This window comes from Amblyomma mixtum, chromosome 1 (assembly GCF_055824585.1).
Source record: "Amblyomma mixtum isolate Tamu chromosome 1, ASM5582458v1, whole genome shotgun sequence".
Lineage (NCBI taxonomy): Eukaryota > Metazoa > Arthropoda > Arachnida > Ixodida > Ixodidae > Amblyomma > Amblyomma mixtum.
In genome coordinates, this window is record NC_143012.1 from 228,050,697 (window position 1) to 228,065,211 (window position 14,515).

Genomic DNA, 14,515 nt, shown 5'->3' on the forward strand with positions numbered 1-14,515 from the left:
TTCCACTCTGCCTTTGCAAGCTCAGCAGTAATCGTGAGCGATAGGCCGCCGTCCTTGATACATAATTACTCAGTTCATGTAGCTGCCCGGTAGTATGATTTTTCTGGTCATCCAACGTAGCTAGTAACCCAGCGACGTGACGAGACGTAATCAGGCGCCTATTTCTCAAGGTAATACTTTATCAGTTTCTGTGACTGGATTCCGTTCAGTAACATGCACAACCGCAAGCAGGAAAGGCGTCCAGCGCGGTCTGTCTTTGCTCTGAGTTTATTAAATTAATGATTCCCTCTCTACCTTTCAGACCTGTGCGGCTAGCAAACAGAAGCACTGTCCGAGCCAATGATGTCTTTATATTTCTTTAGCTTTACGTGCAGAAAGTTCAGTTACGGTGGTCTCAAAAAGAGCCTTCCTTATATATAATTTCTCAGGAGAAACGATGAGAAGTCAATGTGTTAGTTTTTCTCTGTGCTTTCGCTGCGCTCGCTATAAATCGGCCAGATCTGCAGCACTGTTTTTCCTGCTGATAGGCTAAGTTTCCTTATCTTCTTTTTTTACTGCACTTGAACAAGGCAGCCAGTGTGTTATTTGTTCATTGTTTATGACATGGCCTTAGTCATCACAGGACGAGCGCTGCAGCGCTCGTCCTGTTCCCTTACTCGTCGGTGTTGCCGTTTTGCACTCATGTCTTTCACTAACGTATGCCAGCCTGACTATATACTGATGATAAATATAGTTCAGCGCCCACACACCATGAGGAGATTGACACAACGACAAACCGAAAAAGATAACAAAGCTGCACACCACAGATGTATTGTTACGTGGTGCATGGTGATGAATAAAGAAGGACATCACAGATTACGATATGATTTAGTGGCTGCGGTCCTAATGCGAGCACTCTTGCCCGCGCCACTGCCGGTTCGTCTTCTTCTAGTCCATTACGTGACCCGCGGCCACCGAGAGATTGTCCCAATCTGTGTCCTAACCCTCCAGACAAAACTGACCTTGCGGCAAAACCCCCAGCCTCGTCCTCCGCCTGGACCTCGACAAACGGTGAGCTGACGACGTTGCCGCGACCAGACCAGACTCTATGGTTGCACCTGCCCGAGAAGCCGCCTACATGGTAGAACTCAAGCAAACTGCCCAGCCGCTCGGTGCGTTAATGGGCCTTTGCCGTCGGCTTCAGCTGACTTGTGGCCCGTAAGCTTCGTAGGACAGCGCTAATCCCATTTTACTCGCATTCAACCTGGCGGCAAGCCCTCCACTTTCTTCCTTTCTCCGGTGAACCATTCCTTCACGCCCTTAGTCCTAATGCCCTTCACATCGCCAAAGCACTTCTCCTAGTTAACAATCGGGACGATCGCTCGATAGCCCCGGATCATGTCACAGACTAGAAGACGATGCAGCTGGCCCGGGCAGGAACGGTCACGCTAGGGCCGCGGCCATTAAATTATGAGAGCAACATTGTCTTGTTGCCCTGTCTCCACCGGCTATGAAGAAAGCGAATAAATAGGCGAGATACGGCAAAAAATATTGTGCATCCAAGCTTGCCATCCTCCTCTCAAGGGCAACCAAAGTTGTCTACTGCGTTGTTATATAACTTACATTTGACATCAGCAGGAAAAAAAAAACTACAATTAAAAAACAAGTTTATTAATGGCATTGTACGCACAAGTGTCCCCAAAATGGCTCGGTTTTATTTACTTCGTAAAGATTAAAAGACTTCTCTTGTAACATTCTTAGTGAAAATATCTTTGCGTGCTGAGATTGGCATTAGTAAATCCTCCACAACACTGATGCGTTATAGGCCAAGTACAGAGCATGCGTTTAAGTGCTGCTGGACGAACAGTTTATGCATGCCCGTCAACTGAGCCGAGGATGGGATATAGGATGGGATAGCCTAACAGCTAGCCACAGGCAGTGTGTGTCTGTGTTCTCAGGGATGACGTGGCAGTTAGAGAAATTGAGCGGCAGACGTACCGGCGTGCGTGAGTGCTGCGAGGTGCGAAAATCCTAGACCCAAATTTTTACCCTGTTTCTGCGTAGCAGCAACATTTGAAACACGGCAGCACTAATTAAAAGCTTGTTCTCTTATTGAAACTGATTGAAACAACGCGATATGAAAAGAAAAATCAGTCTCTAGGCAGAGAGAAAGGAGAGAGGTAGGGCTGGTGTTAGGAGGGGACCGGAGGAAGAAGGGGCATTTAAAGTCTACGCAGAAGTCAGGATGTTTGCAAATTGCGTCGAGGTCAATGCTTTTGGACTGAAAATCGATCACTTGTTGGGAACGGCGGCCACACTTGCTTAGGAGAAAAGGGAAGGGGGTGATTTAATTAATATCGTTCCTCTTGTAATTAATGGTGGAAGCCAAAATTGACTCTGTTTCCCTACGGACCAAGGGTCCAACGAGAACACGGAGGCCCTGTAGGAGAGTAGAAAAAAAAGAATCAGAGCAGAATACGCAACTTATTCTGCGGGCATGCAAAAAAAAAACGAGTAAAAATTCGACGCGAACAACAAGAACAACCGAGATAACTTGGAAAATTAGCGAATAGAGGGACTAGATACCCCGGCCTTTCGCGATTAACTTAATCACTCACTGTTTCCAGCTTCGATAAGAATAGAAATTCACCTTGTTTCTGTGTGCGAAGAATACATCTAATCAATTATTTTGCAAGTTTTCTTGTTCGAGCTGAGGCGTTTGTCCTAATAAATGCCCAAAACGATATCCAAAAATTCAAATTGAAAAAAAAAATTATAGGCAAAGAAAAAGAAAGAATCAAAATTCGCCTGTTGTACACTTCATTAGAAAGGGATAAAGGAGAATTCTAAAGTGTGTGGTAGAAACCTAACCTAATAAAAACCCTAATCGGTGAATCGGTGAATCGGTGATGCATTAGGCACATGCAGTCTCAGTGTTTTGTTCGTACGTTTGTTAATCACAAGAACAGCAGCAGTAGCTTTATGATGCGTCGGGTAGCCCAAATCTGGTCACGTTGACTGCCTAACTAAAGACCCAGCTCATATTGTCAGTCGCCAGTCGCAAAAAGTAAGCGTCAGTTGCGAAAGAAAGCTGCTTTTTATTTATCCTCACTAAAAGAAGCAAAGTTTCTTCTTCATCTTTTTGCACCAATGATCACGCACTGTCTCACCTTTCCTCCCGACCACCTGCGTAAGAGGGTTTTCGATGTAGGAGTGGTAAAGCGCCGCACGGAACGCCGGGAAAAATGATGGGAAGAATGCTGGGAAAAGTGTAGCCTTAATAGACGATTCGATGAAAACACTTGCCCTGCAAAGAAATGTTCCAAAGACTGACTCTGTACTCACATGTTTATTCTTAGTCGGGGAAATATCTGGTCTTCATTTCAAAACAATTATAAGCGAACAGTTTTGCGCATTACGTGCACTAGCGGCCTGGCGTCCAAACAGTTAGAGCAAATTAGACATTCTTTTGCTATTATCTCTCAGGTGGTAAATGAGGTACTGAGCTCATATTACCTTCACTTTTTTTATAGAGGTGGATTCAAAACCCTTTAGCACTTGAGCAATACTTCGTAAAGATTGTGGAAAACTGGTTCACACAGTGCTACCAAAGCTTGAAAAATAAATGAATTGTTTCGAAAGCCTTCTATTTCTACGAATAACCGTGCAAACTACTTACCTAACCATTATGCGCCTTCACGTTTGGCGCCTTAATAAGCACGCGAGAGTGGAAACTTCAAGCTGCGGCTCGTAAAGTACCTCGGCATCCTCGGCTTGCTTTGTTATGCATCCTGTGAGGGTTGATTGAGAGCAGTGCCCTCGAGACCAGCTGTACCAGCATGTGTTTAGTTATCACTGATGACAATGGTGACGATATAACCAACGCTATCTGTTGAGTTTGTTCTTTTGCATAATTTCAGCGCTACCATCGATGCCCTCCACCATAGCCTTGCCTGTTGTATTCGTTTTTGGTGGTTCATGAAAGTATAGAAAAGATGAGATGAGTTGGTGGCTCAACTGCAATTTGGTGAAATAACACCGTGGCTAAATTGTTTTTGGCTATCCAAGATGAAGTAAGACACCTAGTTTCCCCATTAATCCACCCCACACAAGCTGCGCACCAGGCCAAAGGCAAGCTAGCGCATTTTCCGAAAGCTGGCGGGTACCCAACGGGACTCTTGGATCGAACGCTGCGCCTACCGCTCAAGAGGCGGAGGCTGAAGCCATTAGCCTGCTGCTGCGATTGGTAACTTAGAACTGTTGTTACCAGAAAACTATTAGATCTGCATACGTACACTTGACATGAGCGGAGACGTGGGCTTGCGTCGAGCCCCTTCCATGGCCGCTTGGCGCTGCTAGGCGCTCAGTCTTCGGTTTGGTTCGGTTAATTGGGTTTAACGTCCCAAAGCAACTCAGGCATTGAGGGACGCCGCAGAGAAGGGCTCCGGAAATTTCGACCACCTGGGGCTCTTTAACGTGCACTGACATCGCACAGCACACGGGCCTCTAGAATTTCGCCTCCATCGAAACTCAGCCGCTGCGGCCGGGATCGAACTCGCGTCTTTCGGGCGAGCAGCCGAACGCCGTAACCACTCAGCCACCGCGTCGGGGGCTCGAGTCTTCGCTCTGTGCTCCGCGTATTCGCGCCGCATAGCGGTTCAGCATCAGCACGCGCCCAAACAGCGTCGATACACTGCTGATGGTCGTTGTGGCGACCATTCCTGGGTCAACCGTAATTGAGTGCCCGCCTTCCGAACATCTGTCCGTGCCACAGAAAGACCGGACACACAGCTGTCCCCATCTTTCCTAAAGGGAACATTATTACAGGCTAGTTGGTGCGTAGTTAACCGGACTTTTATCTCCGAGTGACAAGGAGAACAGAAACAAAAGAGACAAGGAGCAGACCTCGCTTGTCCTTGTGTGCATCTGGACCTCGTGGTCGTAAATCTGAGCTGTCCTTTTAGTTAGGCATAACCCGAGTCCTGGTTTAGACCCTCTAACCTGTGTGTTTTAGTTAGGCAGACAACGAGCCCATGTTTAGACCTTCCAATTCGTAATAAAAGAATTTCCGCTGCTGCAGAGACAAAAAGCAAAAGAATCAATAAGCAAGAGAAAACGCCGAGAAGGCTTCCTCCTAATCCGGCTAAGGTTTTTATTACCATACGTCCCTACCGTCCAATTTCGAATTCTTTTCTTCACATTTTTATTGAAATATAAAAGAGGGGCTTGTTATATCTTGCTCATTCTTTCTAGATCTACAGACCTTTCTTCATAGCAGTCTGAGCTTTCGTTTCGGCAATTTAGCGGAACAAACGCCGGAGCTCCAACAACGAAACCTGCATATAATTCACTGCATATATACTTCGCACACGAGCAGGAAGCACATTTCTATTGTTATGGAATCTCAAGACAATGAGTAATAAAAAAAATGAAACACGCCCGGCAGGGTTTCGTTTATTCTCCAATTCCCGTAATTGTCTCCTTCTTTCATTTTTCTTTTCTTCGTTTCTTTTTCTTTCCGTCGCAACTGCTTCTTCATTCTGCTCTAATTCTTTTTTTTTCTACTCGTCAGCGGTGCCCCCTTGCTTTCGTTTGAATAGAGTCAGTCAATGAGAACAAAGTGAATTTCAGCACTCAGCCATTAATTACTAGAGCGACAAAGTAATTAAATCGCCCACTCCCCGCTCCTCCTGTGTAAGCGCGGCAGTCGTTCTCATCAAGCAATAGATTTTCTGTCCTAGCGCATTGACTTCGACGCAATTTGCAAACGCCCTGATTGCTCAGTAGCCTGAGAAGGGCCTATTCATTCTTCGGTCACCTTCCTACACAAGCGCTGACTCCGCCTCTTTTTCCATGTCTAGTGCCGCATTGTTCTTTTCTTAATGCGTTGTTTCGCAAGCAGAAATAAGTGCACGAAACTGTCATTTGTGCGGACCTCTTTCGAATGTTTAGGTTATGAAGAAACTGGCTAAAAATTTTACTGTATGATTTCCAAATTCCTGCCCGAAGTTTTTTTTTTTTTTTGACCGCCTAAGCTATAAATCTTTTTAAGCCACTTATCCACGGCGCTACGTAGTTCGCACGCGAGGCCAGCCTTAGTTATCTGTCTGTTATGCTAACCCTGGTAACGCGAGCACATTCTGTTTCGGGCTAGCTGCACTACGCCGACTACGCTGCCAACTCTTTAACGTCCTTAATTTGCAAGGTGCTCTAGATAGGAATAATGAATTAGTGAACTAATTGATTTAATGTGAAGAATGATGTAGGACTCACCTACAATCAAGTGATTGATCGTCGATTGACTGATTTTTTTGCGTGAATGCATGACGCGCTTTTTGACCGATGGATGACGAAAAAAGCCATGCAATTTAATTTGTAATTTTTTTTTGGCATTACTGGCTGATATATAGGGTGGAGTGCGTCCTCTTATATTACTGAAACGATCGCTTTTATTTTTCTAGTTTTTTTTCACCCGGTATTTTGAAATGCGGACACTAAGGACAAGTGACGAAAAACATGCTTGTTATATTCTAGAAGAAAGCATCTTGCGTTCCCTCCTCATGATCTTGTGAAACTTTTGTCGGGCTTAATATGTCCAATTCTTGCTATAGGGGCACTCTCAATGGTCTGCGAAATATTCTCCATCGCTCAGTTCTTACAGCATATCCACAGTCGCAGTCAGCTGTCCTGGCTTCTAAAAGTGTCGACACGCTCAGGACTAATTGCATGACGAATGACCCTGCACTTAAATGATATCAGTCGTCTGAGCAGTAAAAAAGAGTAATGCCGCCATGACGCAATCCTCTTAAACATCATTATAAGGGTCCCTTAGATTTAATTTTATTTCATTTCATTTTAATACCTTAAAGACCCACTGCGGGTATTACATAAGGGGTGGGTACAAAAGTCAATTGAACAAGTGTTATGTTGAAAAATGGTTGGTAACAGCTTCGGCGAATGTGGATGGGCATGAGATGGTAGCGATGTCATTGGAGAGGTTGTTCCAGCCTACAGAAACACGGTGAAAAAAAGAAGCGGCACAGGTAGCTGGATTTTTTTTTTCAGTCAGTGCAATAGAATATACACGCAAACCGCATATGCCCCCATCTCGAATAAGGCGCACGTCCTCTAAGTAAAGATTTTTTCCCAGCCAATGGGCAGATTTCACGGGAACACGGCTGGGTGGAAAGAGTATTATCGTCTCCAAGTCTGTGCCGAATACACAGTAGGTGCACAATACGGCCGCTAAACGCGCTGCCTCAAGACATTGCATATGCACACTTTCACGCTGCAACTTCAGAAAATTTTCAAGCATTGACATGAAGCGTCTAGGAGTCCAAATCAGTCAGCCCACTTCAGCGAAGCCACCTGTTCCAAACAGCTGGCCAAATAAAAATGAACAATAGAATTGGTTTTGAGAAAATGAAAGGCTTAGTAGCGGCCTCACTTCTCGGTGGCCATCTCACCCGCGCCGTGAGGGATCGGTGGAAGGCAGGAATAAAAGAGGAAAGAGGGCCGTTTTCGAGCGCTCCGAAATTATTTAGACCACCTGGGGATATCTAACGTGCACCGACATCGCACAGCACACGGGCGACTTTTGCGTTTCGCCTCCATCGAAATGCGACCGCAGCGGCCGGGTTCGAATTCTTGCAATCCGGAGCAGTATCTGAGCGCTCTAACCACTGAGCCACTCCAGTGGATTGAGGGAAGAAAGCAGCCAGACAAAGAAAAAAGATAGAGAAAGGAGGAAGAGAGGGGAGGCGGAGAACGCAGTGTGTCAAAGGGGGAGCAGCAGAGTGAAGTAAAGCTTCCTGCAACTAATCTTCCCTGGCGGCGGTGGAGAACTCGCACGGAAGGCACGAAAGAACGCTTCCAGCGTGCTCTACAAGCTTACGACAGCGGCGGTGCCTGAAAATATTTTTACAGCCTGCTCAGGAAAACGTGTTTCCCGAATTTCCTCCTGAACGCCACGCTGCGCCTTGCTTTAAGCCGAGAAGTTAAGAGGAGGCGCGTGTCTCGTCGTCGAAGAACCGGCGGTCCGTAAATTAGGCTTCTAAGCCTCGCCTCCGGGGTGTCGACGGAGATTCCCGAGACTCAATTAAATTGTGTGCGCTCGAAGAGGGTGTTGGCCGAAGAGTTCGCGTCATCATGTCCATCAAAAGACGTAAAGAATGTAGTGGATATTTCTAAACGGAAAAACACCCTAGAAAGGAAAACAAACTTTTAATTGATATACGATAGTATTCAAGTAGTTGTTGGTTCAACTGAATATCGGCTGCCAGGACTACAATCTTGAAAGAATCGAATTTACTGTCGCGGATAAAATCAGTAAATGGAGGCTACGATGTGACGATTGCCTTGAGGGTAATGAAATATAATCTTCTTGTATGGGCTTGGTAGGTAACTGCAATTTCGATTCCCTCATAAATCCACCGAATCAAATTAAGTATATCTGCACTTCAAGCTAAGAGAACACTTACTTTGCTGAGAACCGCCTGGAAGAAGAAAACTGGTCTCTGAATTGTAGAGATTGTGCCAACCCAGATTTCTTTTCTGGCATGCGCAACTCAGCGCCGTGGGTTCGGCATTCACACGCCATGGCCATCCATGCAATAGAGTCGACGTGTTGCTTATGGCTTCAGTTGGCAAATGCCAATTTATGTGCTGCTCAGTGCAAAAAATGTTCAGTGCTGAGTGGCTACTGAGCCGGCTGCTAGTTTCCAGGTTGCCATTTATATTCGCTAATCATCTCAGTACCTTTATTTAACATCACAGAGATGCTGAGGCTTGAAACACGAGCTTGAATCAATACACGTCTCTGATACGCTACTAGCAAGGAAAATGCACGCATTTTGTTCAAAGGCTTCATGCACTCTTTTCTTTAATTTTTACCGCTGACACAAAATGACGCCAGATAGAAAGAGAAATAGCTGCTTTGCCGACTGCTTGAAAATATTGGATAATAGAATCATAAATCGCATCGGAAAGCAGTGGAAGCATAACGAACGTGAAAGGAGCTCGTTATTCTGTCTCATCTTTAAACTCGGTAATAGTACACACCTTAACACGCGTATTGACCTCAGCGCTACATGTTTCTTATCAAATCTTGCTGCTCTTTCATTCTTTTTCGTCAGAATTCTAAAAAGAAATCGGGGATTTGAGCCCTACTCCTGTTCAGGGCAAATTTTTAGTGTGTTATCATAAGAACCCCGTGTTAGAAAAAGGGGTCCGATTCTCTGTCTAAAGCCTCTTTTAGAAGATGGGAAAGTGGAGATAAACGGAGGAGCACGAAAGGAAAAGTTGGGAAGTGAAGACGAAGAGAGGATGGTAGGCAACGCATTGGCTTGTAGGAAGCAGTTAAGAAAGGGTACACCATGTCACACTGTGATTGCTGGAGTGTATCGGGAAAGTAAAAAGCCGGTACGGCGGACATACAGTGGTTGATGGACTGGAGCACGCCACCTGCTCGTACGCTCTGGCAGCGGCAGCGGCTGTTTAGTCCGGGAAGAAAACTAATGCTAACGCATCCTCCCCCGCATCAACCTCTCTGACCGCGAATAATTTGTTTTAGAGAGCAGCTCTTGAGAGCCCGTTCCTGCGTTCCACGGCGTCGCCGTCGCCGCTGCCCTCGTAACCAGCTCCGCAGCCGAGGCAGCGCGCTGCTCTAGTTGCGCGCGCTCCTGGCGCCATCTCCCACTACCTCTCGGCAACTTAATTGGTCTCTTCCCTCCTCCTCCAATGCCACCCCGTGCGGCGGCAATCACAGCGCCGGTTGGAGGTTGGCGGATCTCGATACGTGCACCGTCCGAGCCGAAACGCATAGCCGCCGCTGTTCGCCACTGCTAACCGCCTGCCTATATGAATAGTTTATTCTCTGCCAGTTTTCTGAGCCATGAGCGAGGCAACCGGTGGAAGTCCTTCGTCTGCCGCTGCTGCTAAACGAGCTGCCAGAGCAGAGGTCCAGCGCCCTCGCCGCCAGAATCCAGAGGTGCGTGCCGCCGAAGCAGAAGCTTACTGTCGCCGACGTCGAATTCTTTGCCTCAGTCTATCGGAAAGCTGGAACAGCTGATGAGCTGCGCTGAAAAATTTCTCATTAGGAACGAACGTAATCGTCGGCAATTGTTTTCCTTACGAGGACATCCATGATTTTTTAGCCTATACATAGTGCTGCTCGAGAGTAAGAAACGAAAGCTACCCTTCGTGAAACACATTTAATCGCATCACATAACCTAGGCGTCAACCTTGCAAAGCATTTGTTTAGCTATATTTTTCTTTGCTGAAAAGTATATGCAGAAAATGTTGACAAAGAAAGGAGGAAGCGACAAGAACATAACGGTGACCCTTATGAAGATAAACTAGCTAGTAGCAAGGAGGTATAATTTATGTGCGTTCGTTCATTCGTAGGCGTGTGTGTGCGGAAAAAGTCGGGAGGCCGTGTATTCATTCAGCAACGGCTATAGTGACTATTATGTGTGGACTCGGTAAAAATTGCAAAACGAATAACCTTAACCCATGGCAAAACGAAAATTCATTTTTTTCGCAATGAGAAAAACATAGATAGCTCGCTGATGGAATGTTTTCGTAGCGATCATTCAATTCATGACAAACCAATGATCGCAGAGCTTCACGATGTTATTTCCTTTTATGGTAATGGTCAGAGTTCTCGCAATGACCTCCGCACTGGGCTCCCGAGCATTGCGTTCGCTCAGTCTTCGCGCACCATTCAGGCGATTCAAAACTTGCCAAGCACTGCAGTATGCATTCAGATTTATCAGGATACTTTCAAAACTGCTTCAATCCGTAAAATATGGTTTATAACTTTATTTGCTTGTTCGTGCATACCTAAAAAACCCTTAGTCCGCACATAGCTAACACTGTTGTGATATAGAAAATTTAAGGCGAATTTCATCATGCAGCCGGTTTTGTCTTCAAAACAGAACCGCGCTCTCGACCGCTTCTAGTGGAATTCATTCTTTACAATTGTTCTTCAGTGGTAGCAAATATTTGTTCCCAGGCAAAAAATAAAGCTCCACAAGTCATGTACTAAATAACTTGTTGAAGGTGGTTCTTGCAGGGTCTTCCAATACTTATCTTTGGGAGGTCAGTTGTTAAGAGAACTGCCTGCTTCTATTAAAATAACATTCCAGCTTCGCGCTAGTGTTCTTTGGAGCGGAGAGGGGTATTTGTCTTCGATAATGAATCAAGTCTCTGATAATGGACCGTGCAGCATAGTCAAATGCGATATGTAATCCATGCTTGCAAAATCACATCCTGCATATTTATTTACTATACCCCATCATGCTGCGCTGAAATGTACACACCGCGCTTCTGCTCCACCCTATTCGCTGCCCCTTTCGTAAAGCTCGGCGATCGAGCAGAGATCAAGCACTGTAATACAATGCAGTTGAAAATAAACAGAAAAAAGGTCAAGTAGTGAAAAACGTCAGCGCTTTGGACGCTCAACATGTAGCTTGGTTTCCTAGTTCTCCTAAAGTCATACTCTACTTGCAAATCCATCTGTTTGCATATTGTAGCGCACTCTACGATTTCGGCGAACGCTGGCTTGATGCGACACTGGAGCGAAACATTACTGTTTTGAAGAGCTTATTATTTTTCTAAAATAAATCGCGTGAATGCGATCTCTAGTCTCTCTTCTTATACCTGCACGTGATTATAAAGAAAAATAAGGCCGTCTAGACGACTGCCTGCGATAGGCACACAAAGAGGGAAGCAGAGAAAATAGCTGGAACTGGCCTTGAAAAGAGAAAGATAAAGAAATAAACAAACATAGAAAGGTTGAAAGGAGCATCAAAAGAAAGTGAACAAAGGTGGCTCTTGAAAAGAAAGCATGACCAGCAAGAAACAAGGATTTTCGCCAGAACTTTTCTAGAGCACCGGCGCGCCTGAAAACCAGACGCAGTTGATCTCAAAATGTTTGATGGGGCCGGATCTAAAAACAGAAGTGGCGGAAAATCGAGCGAGACCCCGATTTCTCTATTCCGGAAACAGTTGAGACGAATAGATTTCCATCCGTTCTTCGGGGTTGCGTGGCAGAAGGTTATCACCGAGGGCCAACAAAGCGGAAGAAGAATGAATGAAACAAAAACATATAAACTAAATAGCAGCAAAGAAATTAGGTGACTTAAAATACTAGAAAGCAAGAAATCATCGCACAGCCAAGAAAATTTCTTCCCCTTACGATGCTCCCGCATTCTCTTTTTCATTATCTTCCTTCCTTTGTCATTCTTCGGTTTTCTTCCTTCTATACCCCGTACTATGGCGATGCGTCGTTCGTACGTATCATACAGAGTGCAGTCTAAGGGTCAGAAAAGGGCTGCCCCTATCCCCGTCCGCTTCCCTGAAGAGAAAAAAAAAAACAGACACAGTCCTCCCTTTCTTCTGGACATCAAACTAGAAAAACGCACTATGATACATGTGGCATTGTGGAGTACAAAAGTTGTCCATAAACACGTCCCTGATTGAATCCTTCTTCCTAGACGATGAGCGGGGATGATGATAATCATCTTTGCCTAATATTTTCCTGAGACACCTCGAAAATCCCAACTGAGCAGTTAACGATGATGCTTGCCTGCGTTTCTGCTGCAAAGCGTCCGAACTCCAGGGATCCCAGGTTGTCTGCGGTTTACATCTAAAGACAGCTGCTCTTTCAAGTATGCCGTTAAATGCTTTCGCGTCACGGAATGTCCGTATATTTCGGCATTAGTTAAAAAGTGGGCAAGCATGAAATCCGACGCCGGTTTCATTCGCTTTTTGTCTTTGCTAAGAGTAATGCGTTATCTGCTTAAACACAAGAGTGTACGCTGTGATTGTGTTGGGTCTGATGCAGTTTGCGTTCAAAAGTCTCTTATTCGTATTTTGTGAGGCGAAGAACACCGATCATGGAATGCTGACACGAGAACACTACTCTGTGGCTCTAGGAATGGGGTAACTTTTAGTCAGCGTTGATAACCTTTTTTGTGTAAAAACCTTTTATAGAAAGCTCGATCGCGACGGCCATGAACACTGAATCCTGTCACACGCGCTGGCTGGCGCACATCTCCTTTCTTCGTCGTGCAGATGGCACTTTCAAGAAGAAAAGGATGGTGCTGCGCCGACCATCGCAGCACTAAAGAGACTTTACGTGGCATGGATGCATTGCGCCCTCTGGAAGCGGCAGTAGGAACTGGCGCATGCTTTCAGCTCTCTCTGTCGGCGCACTGAGGGTGACCTTGACGCCAAGCTGAGGAGAACAGAGCTGAACCTGAACGAACATCGTCGAAACTTTCCTTCACTCCTTCAACTTTCCTTCACTCTACACCACGTTGAAGAGATGCTGAGTCACTTCACAGGCGCGATGGGAAAAGATGCAAGAAAGTAAACTACAATGCAACTAATTGAAAAGCACAGCCGGACAAGAATCAGAGTATAGATAAGGGACAGCAAAACAGCCTAGAAAAATGTCCTAGTTGAGACTTACGCGCTCGAAAGCTCGCGATCAATTTGGCGAACCCATCTTGTGGGAGAAAAATTTCAGCGAGGTTCGTTACCGTGCGCATTTCGAGCATTGCAGTATCTGTTCATGATCTGGCTAATATTCGAGCGTCGGAAGCGGCTCACACACCTTGCCATTAGAGTCTAGACGGCATACTTAATCTTTGTTGACGGAGTTGAGCTTCGCTAAAGCCGCACAACCTGCTCGAATATTATAAGGTGTTAGATAATGAAGCCCTCACTAACGCGAAAAGAGTCGTTTTGAAGTTTCCCTTTTAGGATACAGGGCTGCCCACTCAGGAGGTCTATGTGAGATAGTTTCTGATGTTGGGCAGGCTTTGTCACTTGAGCGTTCACACACACTCTTTTTTTCCTAATCTCTCTTCAAGACACTATTTCATTTTATATTACGAACTAAGGATACATTCACCTGCATCTTCGGTTCCTCAGTTTACAATATTCTTGGCTGAGCCGCATGAATCTGTGGGTGTTTTCAGGCTGCTCTGAAAATCTGAACCACGAGTTCTGATCTAGAAAATGAGAGGGGGCAGAGAAATTCACGCTGAGTACAGTTTAGGACCCTTATCACCGTGATAGCAAACAAGCTCTCGCTCTGTGGCATTCCTACACAAAGTTTATTTTTAAAGCCATTAGAAGCCCTCCATTAAAGAGCTGGAGACGCAGCATTTCTAAGTTCGTCAAGATGCAGCGATAATGTGGTACTGAATTCAAGAACGCAGAAGAACTCCTCCAGAGCAAAGTAAAAAAAATATAGATTCGGGATGCAGAGTCGGGTATTTTAATGACCGTCGAAATTTATATCTTGATAGAGTGCAGGAGCAGCCTTCACCAATTTTGTCAACATAATGGTTAAGTTCTAAGAGAAGACTAAAAGTAAGCAAAAATACCAAATCGGTGAAAGTGAGAGGGATGCCTCCGGCTTCTACAAACAGGTGCAACCACCGCGTCGCAGTGCGGCATCAAAAGCTTTTTTTTTTAATTATTGAATGGGCACGATAACCACGGCGCCACAATAAAGCAGCCA

General features: G+C 45.5%; 1 protein-coding gene across 1 annotated transcript in view; it reads right to left on the reverse strand.

The window, feature by feature from the left end:
• Positions 1–3,229: 3,229 nt before the first annotated feature.
• Positions 3,230–14,515, reverse strand: part of LOC149371090 (uncharacterized) — a 37,623-nt gene continuing 26,337 nt past the window's right edge. The window contains exon 2 of the mRNA XM_089584726.1: positions 3,230–3,286. The gene's annotated coding sequence lies outside the window, so the exon portion shown is untranslated. The remainder of the gene's footprint in view (positions 3,287–14,515) is intronic.